The following is a 17,990-nucleotide window of genomic DNA, read 5'->3' as shown; positions in this document are numbered from 1 at the left end:
GAGAGCTCCCCCCTGTTCCCCGCTGCTACCCCCCGGTCCGCCAAACCTCCCCCCGCCCCCCGGCGCCCCCCAAATCTTTTCACCCGAGTATGGAAGTACTCGAAAATCACGGTGCTCGATCGAGTAATTACTCGAAACGAGTACATTTGCTCATCTTTAATGTAAATCATTGGACATTTTTTGGTCCTCTTCTCTTGACTGATACCTCTCAACAATAAGAGCCTGCAAAATGTAACTAGGAAAATGTTAGAGAAAGCTTACTGGAAGAGCTGAACTTTATATGGAGAAAATCAGAATCACTGCAAATAATGGCAGCGGAGTACTGACTGTTATTTATCATGAGTTTAAATGTGATTGGTTAATTCTGAACACAACCACATTCCCAAATATAGGAGAGTGTTCACACTTATGCAACCACATTATTTTAGTTTTGCTATTTTTAGGGGCTTCACCCCAAGGATCCAATCGGTTTGCCATCAGTGTGACTTCTTTATTCCCAGGTCATCGGGGCACTTCCAGTCTGTCTCTCTGTCTTGCTTAGAATGGGCAGCTCCCCATCGTGAGGAGACTGTTGCTGTATTACTGGCCCTGCATTGGGCACCGCCATGATGCTGCTGTCGCTGCTCTCTAGGTCTTGAGCTGTGATGCAGCTCCTGCTCTTATATGCTCCCTGAAGGACAGCAGAATTTCCCACACTTTGTGCTGGAGAGAGGGCAAGGCTTCACATATGCGAACGATTGCACGAATGTTCACACAAGTGAGGGAATCTGCTCTCAAGACTTTGCATTGGCTCCTTCTACAGGGCCTTAGAGCCATTTGCATTCAGTGAGCATGTAATACTAGAAAAAAATTCTATAATATACTAGTATGTGATATACAATATCAACTTTACACATAATAATACAACTAAAAATTCCTAATATGCCCCTTAAAAGCATGAGTGTTATGATAATTACCCTACAGGGCTGAAAAGAAATTAAACTTGCAGCAGGAGCCATTAGCAGAATACACGGTGCCAATGTGCTGCTGATATAAAAAGTAAAACAAAATGAAATGAATTAAAGGGGTTTTTTGAGTCCCCAACATTGAAGGCAGTGGGAGAGGGGGGCACATAAGGGATTAAATAAACCCCACCATACTCACCTCCCGATGCTCACTGCTTCTGTCTTCTATTTACATTGGCTGCAGCAGTAAAGTGAGTTATTTACTAGAGATGGGAGAGCACCAAAATGCTTGGGTGCTCGTTACTCGAGCCGAACTTTTCGCGATGCTCGAGGGTTCGTTTTGAGTAACGAACCCCATTGAAGTCAATGGGCGACCCGAGCATTTTTGTATATCGCCGATGCTCGCTAAGGTTTTCATTTGTAAAAATCTGGGAAATTCAAGAAAGTGATGGGAACGACACAGCAACGGATAGGGCAGGTGAGGGGCTACATGTTGGGCTGCATCTCAAGTTCCCAGGTCCCACTATTAAGCCACAATAGTGACAAGAGTGCCCCCCCCCCCCCTCCCAACAATTTTTACTTCTGAAAAGCCCTCATTAGCAAGGCATACCTTAGCTAAGCACCACACTACCTCCAACAAAGCACAATCACTGCCTGCATGACACTCCGCTGCCACTTCTCCTGGGTTACATGCTGCCCAACCCCCACCGCACTACCCAGTGTCCACAGTGCACACCAAAGTGTCCCTGCGCAGCCTTCAGCTGCCCTCATGCCACACGCTGGCCTCATAGCCACACCACCCTCATGTCTATTTATAAGTGCGTCTGCCATGAGGAGGAACCGCAGGCACACACACACTGCAGAGGGTTGGCACAGCCAGTCAGCGACCCTCTTTAAAAGGGGCGGGGCGATAGCCCATAATGCTGTACAGAAGCAATGAGAAATCCAATCCTGTGCCACCTCCATCAGGAGCTGCACACGTGGGCATAGCAATGAGGAACCCATGTGCCACACACTATTCATTCTGTCAAGGTGTCTGCATGCCCCAGTCAGACCGGGATTTTTTATAAATAGTCACAGGCAGGTACAACTCCGCAATGGGAATTCCGTGTGCACCCACAGCATGGGTGGCTTCCTGGAACCCACCGGCTGTACATAAATGTATCCCATTGCAGTGCCCTGGACAGCAAAGCTAACGTCAGATTACATGCAGGTGGGCTTCGGCCCACACTGCATGCCCCAGTCAGACTGGGGTTTTTTATAAGTAGACACAGGCAGGTACAACTCCCTATTGTGAAGTACGTGTGGACCGACAGCATGGGTGGCTCCCTGGAACCCACCAGCGGTACATAAATAAATCCCATTGCAGTGCCCAGCACAGCTGATGTATCGTCAGGTTTAATGCAGGTGGGCTTCGGCCCACATTGCATGCCCCAGTCAGACTGGGGTTCTTTATAAGTAGACACTTGCAGTTACAACTCTGTGTGGACCGACAGCATGGGAGGGTCCCAGGAAGCCACCATCGGTACATAAATATATCCCAATGCAGTGCCCTGGACAGCAAAGCTAACGTCAGATTACATGCAGGTGGGCTTCGGCCCACACTGCATGCCCCAACCTGACTGGGGTTTTTTACTTCATAGACACAGGCAGGTACAAATTCCCAATGTAAAGTCCCTGTGGACCCACAGCATGGGTGGCTCCCTGGAACCCACCGGCGGTACATAAATATATCCCATTGCAGTGCCCAGCACAGCTGAGGTAACGTCAGGTTTAATGCAGGTGGGCTTCGGCCCACACTGCATGCCCCAGTCAGACTGGGGTTCTTTATAAGTAGACACATGCAGTTACAACTCCATGTGGACCGACAGCATAGGTGGGTCCCAGGAAGCCAACGGCGGTACATAAATATATCCCATTGCAGTGCCCAGCACAGCTGAGGTAACGTCCGATTAAATGCAGGTGGGCTTCGGCCCACACTGCATGCCCCAGTCTGACCGGGGTTTTTAATACATAGACACTGGCAGGTACAAATCCGTAATGTGAAGTCCCTGTGGACCCACAGCATGGGTGGCTCCCTGGAACCCATCGGCGGTACATAAATGTATCCCATTGCAGTGCCCTGCTCAGCAGAGCTAACGTCACATACAATACAGGTGTGCTTCGGCCCACAGTGCATGCCCCAGTCAGAGTGGTAATATGTACCTTAACAGTAACTGCGTTGGTGGGAATGTGGTGGCGACTGCGGACCTAGTAGCGCGGTTTTATTTAGTTGGTTTTCGGAATGTGGCCAGGATTAAGTGGGCCGTGACAGGGGGATGGTGGGGGGGCTCTCTTGTTGTGTCGGTAATGGTGAAATTCTTGGACTGCCACCAGATGGAACAATGCAAAGGTATTTGCCAAGAATGTTTTCATTGTTGGAGGAGGAGGGGGATGTTTTTGAGGCACTACGTGTCCTCTCCACGTGTCCGTGGTTATATGCACCTTAACAGTAACCGCGTTGGTGGGAAATGGCCTCGCCACCATCATGTCTTTGGGAAGCCTCCGTTTCCACACCCCAGTGACATAGCATTAGCAGCGGTCTAGGCAGAGCCCAGAATTAGTAACATTTCAGCGGTAGCATTAGGGACAGGCCCCAGTAACATATCACTAGCAGCATTATAGGGGGAGCACAGTATTGGTTCCATTTCAGTAGTAGTAGCAGTCCAGACAGGCCCTTGTAACAATTCCGAAGCAGCAGTATAGGGGGAGCACAGTATTAGTTCCATTTCAGTAGTAGTAGTAGTCAAGACAGGCCACAGTAACATTCCCGTTGCTGCAGTTTAGGGAGATAACAGTCTCTTTCACATTTCAGTAGTTGCAGTATAGACAAGGCCCCAGTTCCATTTATGTAGCAAAAGTGTAGGCCAACCCCACACACCTTGCTGTAGCATGAGTGCAGGCGAAGCCCATAAAAATGACTAGGATTACACTGTAGGCAAGGGCCCCCAAAAATTGGTGTACCAACAGTACTAATGTACTTCAGAAAAATTGCCCATGCCCAACCAAGAGGGCAGGTGAAACCCATTAATCGCTTTGGTTAATGTGGCTTAATTTGCAACCAGGCCTGTAGGCAGCCCAGTTAAAATAAAAATTGGCTCAGGTGCAAGTTTCAACGCTTTAATGAGCATTGAAACGTAAAAACATTGTTTACAAAAGTAATATGACTGAGCCTTGTGGGCCTAAGAAAAATTGCCCGTTGGGCGTGATTACGTGAGGTTTCAGGAGGAGGAGCAGGAGGAGGGGGATGAATATAATACACAGATTGATGAAGCTAAAAGGTCCCCGTTTTTGATGGTGATAGAGAACGATGCTTCCATCCGCGTGTGCAGCCTACGTATTGTTTAGGTACCGCTGCTGTCCGCTGGTGGAGAAGAGAAGTCTGGGGAAATCCAGGCTTTGTTCATCTTTATGAGTGTAAGCCTGTCGGCACTGTCAGTTGACAGGCGGGTACGCTTATCCGTGATGATTCCCCCAGCCGCACTAAACACCCTCTCTGACAAGACGCTAGCCGCAGGACAAGCAAGCACCTACAGGGCATACAGCGCGAGTTCAGGCCACGTGTCCAGCTTCGACACCCAGTAGTTGTAGGGAGCAAAGGCGTCACGGAGGACGGTCGTGCGATCGGCTACGTACTCCCTCACCATCCTTTTACAGTGCTCCCGCCGACTCAGCCTTGACTGGGGAGCGGTGACACAGTCTTGCTGGGGAGCCATAAAGCTGGCAAAGGCCTTGGAGAGTGTTCCCCTGCCTGTGCTGTACATGCTGCCTGATCTCCGCGCCTCCCCTGCTACCTGGCCCTCGGAACTGCGCCTTCTGCCACTAGCGCTGTCGGATGGGAATTTTACCATCAGTTTGTCCGCCAGGGTCCTGTGGTATAGCATCACTCTCGAACCCCTTTTCTCTTCGGGTATGAGAGTGGAAAGGTTCTCGTTATACCGTGGGTCGAGCAGTGTGTACACCCAGTAATCCGTAGTGGCCAGAATGCATGTAACGCGAGGGTCACGAGAAAGGCATCCTAACATGAAGTCAGCCATGTGTGCCAGGGTATCTGTACGCAACACATGGCTGTCCTCACTCGGAAGATCACTTTCAGGATCCTCCTCCTCCTCAGGCCATACACGCTGAAAGGATGACAGGCAAGCAGCATGGGTACCCTCAGCAGTGGGCCAAGCTGTCTCTTCCCCCTCCTCCTCATGCTCCTCCCCCTCCTCCTCCTCAACGCGCTGAGATATAGACATAAGGGTGCTCTGACTATCCAGCGACATACTGTCTTCCCCCGCCTCCGTTTCCGAGCGCAAAGCGTCTGCCTTTATGCTTTGCAGGGATCTTCTCAAGAGGCATAGCAGAGGAATGGAGACGCTAATGATTGCAGCATTGCCACTCACCATCTGGGTAGACTCCTCAAAGTTTCCAAGGACCTGGCAGATGTCTGCCAACCAGGCCCACTCTTCTGTAAAGAATTGAGGAGGCTGACTCCCACTACGCCGCCCATGTTGGAGTTGGTATTCCACTATAGCTCTAATGTTGCACTTGCGCTGATAACATGCTGGGTGTCTATGTATAACAATAGAGCCTGGCACTGGCTCTTGCGCTGACGGACATCCCGCGCATGCGCAGTGGAGACCGCTCTGTGGGACCCACGTGACCGGGCCCGGAGGAATTTGGTCGACCGAGATATGATGTCATACACTGTGCGCCGGACAACAGCCAGGACGTGGATGACGGGACGATCAGCGTTGGATGAGGTACACCTGTGTAAAGTTTGATTTTATTGGTCTGTGTATGTTACATGTGTCTTTATATAGTGTGCACTTACATACTTTTGTATGAGCTTGAGGAAGGTCTATTTGACCGAAACGTCGCTTCTCTTTGTTATGGGGTAAATAAACGGATTTTTGTATTTTTCCACATCTTAGATTGCTGCCAGTTACTTTATTTACGTGTTCTGTCACTAGCGCTGTCGGATCGGAATTTTACCATCAGTTTGTCCGCCAGGGTCCTGTGGTATAGCATCACTCTCGAACCCCTTTCCTCTTCAGGTATAAGAGTGGAAAGGTTCTCCTTATACCGTGGGTCGAGCAGTGTGTACACCCAGTAATCCGTAGTGGCCAGAATGCGTGTAACGCGAGGGTCACGAGAAAGGCATCCTAACATGAAGTCAGCCATGTGTGCCAGGGTACCTGTATGCAACACATGGCTGTCCTCACTAGGAAGATCACTTTCAGGATCCTCCTCCTCGTCCTCCTTCTCCTCCTCAGGCCATACACTCTGAAAGGATGACAGGCAAGCAGCATGGGTACCCCCAGCAGTGGGCCAAGCTGTCTCTTCCCCCTCCTCCTCATCCTCCTCATGCTCCTCCCCCTCCTTCTCCTCCTCCTCAACACGCTGAGATATAGACATGAGGGTGCTCTGACTATCCAGCGACATACTGTCTTCCCCCGCCTCCGTTTCCGAGCGAAAAGCGTCTGCCTTTATGCTTTGCAGGGAACTTCTCAAGAGGCATAGCAGAGGAATGGTGACGCTAATGATTGCAGCATCGCCACTCACCATCTGGGTAGACTCCTCAAAGTTTCCAAGGACCTGGCAGATGTCTGCCAACCAGGCCCACTCTTCTGTAAAGAATTGAGGAGGCTGACTCCCACTACGCCGCCCATGTTGGAGTTGGTATTCCACTATAGCTCTACGCTGCTCATGGAGCCTGGCCAACATGTGGAGCGTAGAGTTCCACCGTGTGGGCACGTTGCACAGAAGTCGGTGCACTGGCAGATTAAACCGATGTTGCAGGGTCCGCAGGGTGGCAGCGTCCGTCTTGGACTTGCGGAAATGTGCGCTGAGCTGGCGCACCTTTTCGAGCAGGTCTGACAGTAACCGCGGTGGTAAGGGCGCGTACAATGTTGCGGGAGACGTGGTCGTGCAGGGCTGGGACGGCACATCGGGAAAAGTAGTGGCGACTGGGAACCGAGTAGCGCGGGGCCGCTGCCGCCATCATGTTTTTGAAAGCCTCCGTTTCCACAAGCCTATATGGCAGCATCTCCAGGCTGATCAATTTGGCTATGTGCACGTTTAACGCTTGAGCATGCGTGTGCGTGGCGGCATACTTGCGCTTGCGCTCAAACAGTTGCGCTAGCGACAGCTGGACGCTGCGCTGAGAGACATTGCTAGATGGGGCCGAGGACAGCAGAGGTGAGGATGTGGGTGCAGGCCGGGAGACGGTCGTGCCTGTGTCCTGAGAGGGGGGTTGGATCTCAGTGGCAGGTTGGGGCACAGGGGGAGAGGCAGCGGTGCAAACCGGAGGTGGTGAACGGCCTTCGTCCCACCTTGTGGGGTGCTTGGCCATCATATGTCTGCGCATGCTGGTGAGACTGGTGGTGGTGGCTCCACCGCTGATCTTGGTGCGACAAACCTTGCACACTACAGTTTGTCGGTCGTCTGCACTCTCAGTGAAAAACTGCCACACCTTTGAGCACCTCGGCCTCTGCAGGGTGGCATGGCGCGAGGGGGCGCTTTGGGAAACAGTTGGTGGATTATTCGGTCTGGCCCTGCCTCTACCCCTGGCCACCGCACTGCCTCTTCCAACCTGCCCTGCTGCTGCACTTGCCTCCCCCTCTGAAGACCTGTCCTCAGTAGGCTTAGCAAACCAGGTGGGGTCAATCACCTCATCGTCCAGCTGCTCTTCCTCCGAATCCTCTGTGCGCTCCTCCCTCGGACTTACTGAAATTACTACTACCTGAGTGATAGACAACTGTGTCACATCGTCATCATCCTCCTCACCCACTGAAAGCTCTTGAGACAGTTGCCGGAAGTCCCCAGCCTCATCCCCCGGAACCCGGGAACTTTCCAAAGGTTGGGCATTGGTCACGACAAACTCCTCTGGTGGGAGAGGAACCATTGCTGCCCATTTTGGGCAGGGGCCCAAGAACAGTTCCTGGGAGTCTGCCTGCTCCTCAGAATGTGTCATTTTAATGGAGTGAGGAGGCTGGGAGGAAGGAGCAGCAGCAGTCAGAGGATTCAGAGTTGCAGCAGTGGACGGCGTAGAAGTCTGGGTGGTCGATAGATTGACGGATGCACTTTCTGCCATCCACGACAGGACCTGCTCACACTGCTCAGTTTCTAATAAAGGTCTGCCGCGTGGACCCATTAATTGTGAGATGAATCTGGGGACACCAGAAACTTGCCTCTCTCCTAATCCCGCAGCAGTCGGCTGCGATACACCTGGATCAGGAGCTCGGCCTGTGCCCACACCGAATTGGGCCTCCGCGTCCTCGCCCGCGTCCACGTCCTCTAGGCCTACCCCTACCCCTCAGCATGGTGTATTACGAGTAGAGCAGAAACAGAACGCTGTAATTAAATGTGCCGCTTATTGGCCTGTGGTTGGAGGCTGACTTCGCTTACGGAACGCACAGCAGAGCCAGGAAACAATTATGCGCAAGCCTGTAGTCAGACCTTGGTGCGTATGACTCAGCTAGTGGAATTCACAGCGCAGAAGCAGTCAAGTGGCCAAAGGCCAGTGGTAGGCCTTAAGTATTTTGCTTCTATTTTTTTAAATGGTGAGCTGAAACACCAGACAGACCCTGTATGCAGCGTATATTATGTATACTGTTTCCCTCTGGCAGTATGACGGCGGTGATGTAACGGGCACAGTAGAGCCAGGAAACAATTTTGCGCAAGCCTGTAGTGAGACGTAGGTGCGTATGACTGAGCTACTGGAATTCACAGCGCAGAAGCAGTCAAGTGGCCAAAGGCCAGTGGTAGGCCTTAAGTATTTTGCTTCTATTTTTTTAAATGGTGAGCTGAAACACCAGACAGACCCTGTATGCAGTGTATATTATGTATACTGTTTCCCTCTGGCGGTATGACGGCGGTGATGTAACGGGCACAGCAGAGCCAGGAAACAATTATGCGCAAGCCTGCTGTAACGCTTAGCTGTGTATTAATTATGACTACTACCACCAGCAGACATACAGTACACTGAAGACGGTCACAGGCAGCCCAAATATAGTATTTTTCCCCAATTTCTTTGAAAAAGCCCACTGCCTATATAGACAGTATATCTCTTTCACCTTTCCCACTGTTCCTGCCTCACCAGTACTGCCGCTATACTCTGTAAAATGACTGCAGAATGAGGATGCAATGGTCTGCACGCCCGATATACAAAAAAAAATAATTGTGCAACACCGCTAAAAGCAGCCTCAACAGTACTGCACGCGGTCAGATGTGGCCCTAAGAAGGACCGTTGGGGTTCTTGAAGACTAAAAAAAAACCTAACACTCTCCCTATAGCAGCAGCAGCATCAGCAGCACTTTCCCTGATCTCTGTCAGCATGCATCTGTGGCGAGCCGCGGGCAGGGCAGATTTTAATACTTGGGTGTCACCTGATCTCCCCAGCCACTCACTGCAGGGGGGTGGTATAGGGCTTGAACGTTGCAGGGGGAAGTTGTAATGCCTTCCCTGTCTTTCTATTGGCCAGAAAAGCGTGCAAATTTCTCAGAGAAGAAAGTGAAAGTAACCCGAACATCGCGTGGTGCTTGCCTCTAGTAACGAGCATCTCGAACACCCTAATACTTGAACGAGCATCAAGCTCGGACGAGTACGCTCGCTCATCTCTATTATTTACCCATGTAACAACTGCAGCCAATTGGAAGCCGATAGGGACGTCATCGGTGATGTCCCATAAACCTGCCTTGGGACTTTTACATTAGAAGCCTACAGGACAGGTTTACGGGACGTCACTTGGCCTGCTGATTGGACGATGTCATCTGTCAGATACTGCAGTGCTGGACCGCCAAAATGGTGATTCAATGTTATGGTGAGTATGTTACTTTCATATAGTTTGAAGCTCGGGTGACCCAAAACTATACAAAAGTAATAACACTGAATACCCCTTTAATACAGATCATTAATACAGATAAAGTCCTTTCATAAAGAAGTCAGGAAGAGCTGCTGAAAGTTGTAAATCACTTACTATGTGGAGGACAGGAGATCTTTAGGTTTTGTTCAGTATGTAGAGGGGCTGATGGTAGGGAGATCTGCAGACACAAGGCCCGAGGGTCACGGCGTTTGGTCAGTCTGCAACTCCTTTTTACCTTCACTAATGTAGCCTTGCCTGCCTCCTTAATGGGCAGAGGGCCATGTACAGTTATGGGCCCGCGGTTCTGGCCACGCTGGTTCAATTGGTGGTAATTTTAAAGTAACATACACCTATTGGAATGGCCATCATTTGACTGCAGGGGAAGTAAAGGCCTAGTTGTGGCTTACCCCTGCAATAAGAGCTTATCTCCAGATGTTACACAGTCATTCCTGGATCTTCCAAACGAGGCACCTGCCTATGGGCAGCCCTGGGGAAGAGTCACTGGCTGCAGTAGATCAGTAGATTATAATTGTGGTATGGATGTTGACGCTGTAGTTTTAAATTCCATACTTCTATATAATTAATGTAGCTCTACTTCAGTAATATAAGAGGTTGAAGAAATATTATCTAAAAATATAAAAATCTGTCATTGTACACAACACTCTTATTATGGTGTAATGTGGCCACATATTAACATGGCTGCAGTATCAAGCACCCCCACCCCACCCAAATAGCTTTCATGAATAAAGCCCATGCTGTATCTCTATGGACCTTAGATTTTACATCCCACCACATAGAAGTACAATATGGGACTTTGGCAAGTACATCAAACTTTCCAACAGTCCTTATTTTTTGTGGGACTATCCCATACAGTTATGGGGTTTATGCAAATTTTTATTAAAAAGGCATTTTCTAGGTGGTATTAGGGACTGATGTTTATTGCATAACTGCTAAGGTATAGAGTGTATTATACAACAGATTGATATAAGCAAGGCTATCGTGGCCCTCATGGACATTGTGTGAGTGGTCTCGTTCCCAATCGTGGTGGCCATTTTGAAGATTTGCATAATCGGTCACCATACTAGGTGAGGCATTTGCATTTGATGGACAAATGATAGGGTATGCCTCACCCTTCATGGTATTGCCTTTTTTGGTACAAAAAGCAGAACGGGGCACACAAGTGGAGTGCACTTGCCTTGGTGGTGGAGCGCAGTGGCAAGTATGAAAGGTCGGAGCAAGGTAGGGCGCATCCTGAGTCATGAGCTGTCGGAGATGGAAGCCTTTTGTGGAAGAGGCTGGGTGCAGTCTCAATGTGTGCTACGAGAGTAGCCCTGGTGCCTCTTGGTGGGATCTGACAGTGCCCAGACAGTTGGACTGTTGATGCTAAGGGACCTCTGGTTGTCACCTACTCTATTACTGAGAGATGGGGTCTGCCATAAAGAGACTAAGTGCATATGATTATGGACCATTGAGTAAGTCCATGGAGCTACGCCATGCTTGCCGATCAGCTAAAGAAATTGTGACTTAATCCAGCAAGGGCTGAAAGCCGGGACAGTATTGCCAAGTTCTAGAGTGAAGTACTGAAACTGTGTTGCAATGTTCTGAAACTGTGTGCCAAGTTATAAAGACCTTACCAGTAATTCAGCTGCCATGCAAAGACTGTTGCTATTAACTCCAACTCTTAATCTACCTGCCCCGAGGGGTCACCACATAGATCCATAATAGTTGCGCGTGCATGATGGCTGAATGCAGAGACTTGCATTCCATGCTTTGATATCTCACTATTTCCATCATTAATCCTCTGTTTGGACACTAATCTCTGCATTAAAAAAATTTCCAACTGCAATATTTGTAAAACAAAATTGTCAGTCAACGCCACCCTTGCCAGGAACGGCATGAATAATATTCAAAACAACTGAGATATGTCCCGCTAATGAGCGATAATTAATAGGCTGTCCAATATACCAAAATAAATGGCAGCCAATGAGCTTGTTGGTGTCCGGCCAATCAACCTGCTCGCTTCGTTATGTTTAATGCATAGTATTTCTGTTCCAGCATGATATGACTCAGTGTTTGTAAGCAGTCGACAAAGGTTTCCAAGGCAACCAGTACTGTGAATAGTGCAACACACTGCAAAAAAAAGTGGGTATAAAAGCAATAAAAATGTCTAAAATGACCGATTAGATTCCTCACTTTGAGTGCTAATGCTAACAAAACCTGATTCACTCGGCGACAAAGCGAAATTATTTCATTCTCCAATCCATATAAAATAAAAATAATTCTGCCGCTTTAACATAATTATACCCACGAGATGTAAACATATCAGCGAAAATTATATTTTTCATTTAATGCTATATTACAGTTCGATTTAGCGGGGTGTTGTAGTTTATTACGGCAGTCTCCTGCGCTCGGAGAGCTTTGTTCCCATACTGCCCTTGGCTACATCTTTGCTGGAATTGGAGTGCTAAACCAACCAAATTTAGATATAAGACCCATGGGATGCAAAAACTTATCGAAGTTATCAGATTACCGCTATCTACTGCATGTGGATAATGATATTAGATGAAGGCCCAGTGGTTGGACAGGACTAGATAGACTGTAGGTCTTTGCAGGGGACTTGGATATCTGTGTTAGGCAAATAGGAGTTCTGGCTGCAATTAAGATATAGAATGAAATGAAGCAGTGGAGAATCTAATTAGATTCAACAAAACATGATGGCGCCCAATGGTTGACTCACTTTAACCCTTTCCAATCCACTGTCTGACGTCTGCAGACATTATGATTTAAGGCTGTACAGCTCCGATGTTGGAAGACATCCGTCGGGGTTCTCTTACTGTATATTGCCAGCCTCTCTGTTGTCAGAGCCTATCCAACGTGTCATCTCATGCAGTACTGGCTTTAGCCAGCATATAGCGCCGTTGTATAATGGCAGAAAAAGAGTAAGCCCTCTAGGAAAACCAGGATACAAATTGGGTTGGAAAGGGTTAAACACCAGGGCAGTCTATATATAGAAATATTGCAATATTTCTTGGTTTTGGACTACAACAACTATGAAGATAGAGGCACACAGAGGTGCTGGATGATCATCCATTCTGTCAATAGATTGCTACCCATGGCAGCTGATCACATGGCTGCTACGCCATGATGACTAATCGGGCCACCTCAACCATCGGTAGTGACTCTATGCTGTACATAGTCCAACTCTTCTGCCATTTCCAGCATTTTACTGAGAGGAAATGAGGAAGGAGTCAGGCTATATACTGCTTCGACCTCTGTGGCATCTGGCACTACAGTGTAAAGTTTGGCTGCTGCTGAGATAGGGTGGGGGAATATAGTGGGGGACTCTATAACTTTGAGGAGACAAAGAGGGGGATATAATCACTTTGAGGGGCAAAGAGGAGGCCATTATAACTTTGAGGGGCAAGGAGAGAGCCACTATAACCAAAGGGCAAAGAGGGGGAAACTATAACTTTAAGTGGAAGTACTGAGAGCAGCACTATTTATGGGGCCATAGAGGGGGTAATACTACTTAGTGGAGGCATAGAAGGCAAACTATTACTTTATGGAGCCACAGAGGTGGTATTGTGAGGGTATATATATATATATATATATTGCCATATGTGTTTTTTATGCTTTTATACCTATATGCAAGTTTTATTCAATTCCAAATGAAAAAAACTTATATGTCGCCTTACATCAGATATTCCAAGGCTGAGAGAGATGTTCTAGAAATTCAGAGAAAACCACCGAACCAGACATGAAGGACGCGTGTACTTGGCCGTTTTCCCAGAAACAAGATATCAAGATGTTCAAATGTACATAATTTTGACTGTCTTAGGCCGTAAATCCGGACTTCCCATATATGGAGAATGCTTGGCCGTTTTCTTAGAATTGAGTGGGTGATTCTTTGCACTGGAGTTAATTGAATACGTGATTTTCTGTACGTAAGCCAGAGGCGCCAGTATCAAGATAATGACTGTTATATGATTTTCACTGTCTCAGTCCGCAAATCCGGACTGCCCATATATGGTTATGAGCCCATCACCCCGTGCTGGGGATGGGACAAAGGGTATAAGATCTCATGTAATCTGTAATAAACGACGACGTGGGCACAGCTGAGAGCCATGTCCCGTGTGAGAAACTATACCAGACCTCTGTGTGGTGTCTATTCTTACGGCCGGCAGCGGGGCAAGTGGGGTGGGCCCGATTGGTGCTGTACTTAGAAATTTTAACCCTCATAAATGGCGCCCGAACGTGCGGCGACAAAACCGGAGCTTACAACGCATTCCACCCGGATCCACGCCGCAGAGAAACCGTCCTGCTGCAAACCGAGCCTGATCAACTCACTTAGAACTCCAGGTAAGACAAACATATATTTATGTTGTGTTTTACTGCGAGTCTTGCAGCAGGACTGACTATCTGTGGTTTGTGACCGGACGGGTTGGGTTAAGAGTTCTACACGGTAACTCATGTGGGCTCCGGGTTTGCCGTCATGGACCACTGACCGTGATATGCGCACCAATCGGTCACCCAGAAACTAGTCTGTAGTTTATTTGTACTTTGAAGTCCATGGTGTTTTAACGATAGTGAAGGTTGTTTGTTGTATTTTGTCTCACAGAAGGAGGAACCCTTGGTTAGTTTAGTAGTTAATGGTTTAGCTGAGGAGAGGGATGTACTCTTTGGGACTGGTTCCATAAGAAGAAGATGCCTTCGGTTGTATTGCCATATATAAGGGGCTGACAATTCGGGTCAGAAGGATGCACTCTATGGAGCGTGTTATTTTTATTATTGTTGATGTTCTAATATGCGTAAGATCTTATTAAAGAAGATAGAGCCCCTCAAGGGCTGCCGCTGTGTGGATGAATCTGTAAAATGTAAGAAAACTCTAATGAAAATGTGTGACACCGACCCGCATGGCAGATTACAAAATGGTGTCTGGGAGGGAGGTCTTTAGGACCGAGAGGTGCCTTGGAAGATCAAGGTTTGCTAGAAAATGCTGGAGGAGAGAGAGAGAGAGAGAGAGACAGTCAGAGAAAGTTGTATGTACACATTATTTGTTTAAGAAAGTATCCGTAAGTGAAATGTTGAAAAGTACAGTAAGTGATCAAGAGGGCGTCAGGAGAGTGTCTATTAAAGGTTATATTGGCAGTTAGGTAGGGGAGAGAAATAAGGGGAGCAAGCAAGTCGATAAGGAAGTTACAATGCATGTGATTTGTTGGCAAAGAAAGAAAGAAAATGTGTATAATACAAGATAGATAATAGATATGGATATATATATATATATATATATATATATATATATATATATATGTATATACTGTAAGTGCAAATAGTTAACTGAGCTTGCTTTTAGGGGAGAAGGCTTGTTGACATGTAGCTGCGAGCTTGTGTTTAGTCTTCAAGGTCAAGAGATAACGAAGCGAGAGAAAATGCAATAATAACCCTGGATAATATCTCTGCTTGCGTAAATGGAATGGAGGCTTGAAATGAATTTAATTAGTTATACTGTCTTAGTAGGCAGGGAAATATAGTAATTTCTAATGTATATTCTTACTTATACAGGGGTTGAAAATGAATGTTGCAAGGTCCCAGGATATGTGTTAATTATGATTTCAAAATGCAGGCAATAGTTTAAGCTAAAACTTATTCAGTCTGTGTTTCATATTCGCGGAGAGATAACGGTTTGTTTTAAAAAGGGGGGCTTTCAGAATTCACTCCAAATTCAGGGTCACAAGGGGGGCAGAAAAATACCCACAGATTCTAAAACACTTCAGCGTTTAATACAGCATATAATAGCTTCAGTAGATAAGAAATATAGAATATTTCAGTCACTCAGCAAACTTTTTTTCACATAATTTGTCATAAATAGCGCTCATTCACAATCTCATCTCAATAGAATCATGTAATTTATAAGATAATAGCACTCACCTCAATGTTTTTCAACTGATGTATGTATGTTTGTCAAACTTTTTTTGTCTGTGCATCTGTATGGACTGGTACACCTTCAAGAGGGGTGACGGAGCAGACTTGAGAGTATGGATGGATGAGAGTTAGTGACCCGTGTTCAAGCTGTGATGGAATGTGTGATGCAGATAATGACTGGGGATAAAAGTCCTCCCCATGCATGGGACTTTGCTTGGTGAGATGTGGACGTGTGGACTGTTAAGCTGAAATTAAGCTGAGAAGACGGACGCAATGTGCCAATATCGAAGGGGTGGAGCTAGATGATGTAATAGTACGTAGTAATGTTTCATCCCTCCCCTTGCACGAGGGAGGGGGTGAGGAGTTTGAGCAGCTAGTAAAAGTTTGTTTTGTTTTTTTTTCTCCTGTCTCAGATTTGATAAGAAATTGCAGGCAGGAACAGACTAATAATGAATTCACTTAAAGGGATATCACATTTCCAATATGAATAGATGTTTTGTAGATTATTCTGCCCCGATGTAACTCATGTTTCTGCTATTGGTGCTAACATTTTACAGGCCTTATCTGCTTCCATCAAATCTTTTTACAATGTGGTACTAACTTAAAACCGGGTACTATTCTTCCAATTGCGTACCCTGTTTCAAAGGGGGGGGGAGGAGAAGGCATAGGTGATCTAGGTATTGCAAGTCAGCCATTTTTAAATTCAGCCATTTTTAAATTTTTTGCAAGTCATTTTTTAATTTTTTAAATTTTTTGCAACAAGGTTCTAATCTTTTTGAAATAGAATACCAGCCTGATTGTCTAGCAGTGATGCAACAAGAAAATTTAAGTTTAAAAAAAAAGTTACTGAAAGCCCTTGTTAATAATGCATATTTTGAGTTGTTTTTTATAGATGGTACCCAGGGTGATTGACGACTCCACACTGGATATACAGTGGTTACACAACAAGATGTCCTAAAAGCAGAATGCCTCCGCATGTCGCAGTACAAGAAGCGGAACTAAAAGCACTCACGGAGGCGTGTAGAGTGGAGGAAGGTAAGACGGTAAACATTTACACTGACTCCCGGTATGCATTTGGCATAGCTCATGATTACGGCCCAACATGGAAGGCCAGACAGTTTTTTACCACAGCAGGACAGCCAATTAAGAATGTTGCAGCGGTGCAGTCTCATGGGGACCCTACTTCTACCTGACAAGGTGGAAAGCTCACACCAATTCCTACACCAGAGAAGCAAGAGGCAACGCCATCACAGACCACACAGCAAAAGCAGCGGCCCTCAAGCCGTGAAAGAAAGAAGAAAAGAAGAATTTAACAATAATTTTGGACTTTGACTACACTTGGACTTTGATAACAACTTGGACTTTAATAAAAACTTGGACTTTGATATGCTAATGACTTTACATTTACGAGCCAGCAAGGAAGAAAAGACAAATGGACTAAAAAGGGACGGCGTATGGTGAACAGTCAACAGCACTTGCTTGCCACAGTCCCTGTGCCCAATGATGGCCCAGCTGACGCACGAAAAGACGCACCTCTCAAAGCAGCAATGATGACGACGCTTGAACGAGGACGGGTGGCTCCTTGGTTTTCTGTAGCTGCTGCATCATTTGTCCAATTTTGCATGATCTTTGCCGTAAGCAACAGGGCAGAAGTAAAATTTGCCACATCACACTTGCCTAGACCACTCTACCCATTTCAGGGATTGCAAATTGGCTACACTCAGCTCCCACTTGTTGGGAAGCATGAATATGTGCTTGTTGTTGATTTCTTTTCAGGTTGGAGACCTACCCTGTTACCAAAGTAAATAAGCAGGTAACCGCACAGAAGCTCATGAATGAGGTAATCCGCAGATATGGGGCACCGGAAGTGATTGAGTCAAACAAAGGTACACACTTCACGGGTGAAATAATGCAACACATCATGTCTGTTTTTGGGTATATTCTAGGCTTTTCACACACCCTACCATCCGCGGAGTAGGGGAAAGTAGATACAAAAGACAATGGAGGAAATGGTCAAATTTTGAATTGAGTGTCTTTCATTAGTTTTTCTTTTTCTAGGAGGGTACATGCCACGGTAGCAGAGTTTGGGGAATGATTTTTCTTGTTAATTTTGTCATAGGCCTCTCCAAAGAATTGTCAATAATGCATTCTGTAGTCTCTGCTTTTCTCCCAGGTCCTACAGATGAGTGTCACAATCTGAAACCAGGTGACAGGGTCTATGTGAAAAAGTTTAA

This window comes from Eleutherodactylus coqui, chromosome 4, assembly GCF_035609145.1.
Source record: "Eleutherodactylus coqui strain aEleCoq1 chromosome 4, aEleCoq1.hap1, whole genome shotgun sequence".
Classification (NCBI taxonomy): domain Eukaryota; kingdom Metazoa; phylum Chordata; class Amphibia; order Anura; family Eleutherodactylidae; genus Eleutherodactylus; species Eleutherodactylus coqui.
The sequence above is the reverse complement of the archived record's forward strand: the minus strand, read 5'-3'. Positions refer to the sequence as shown.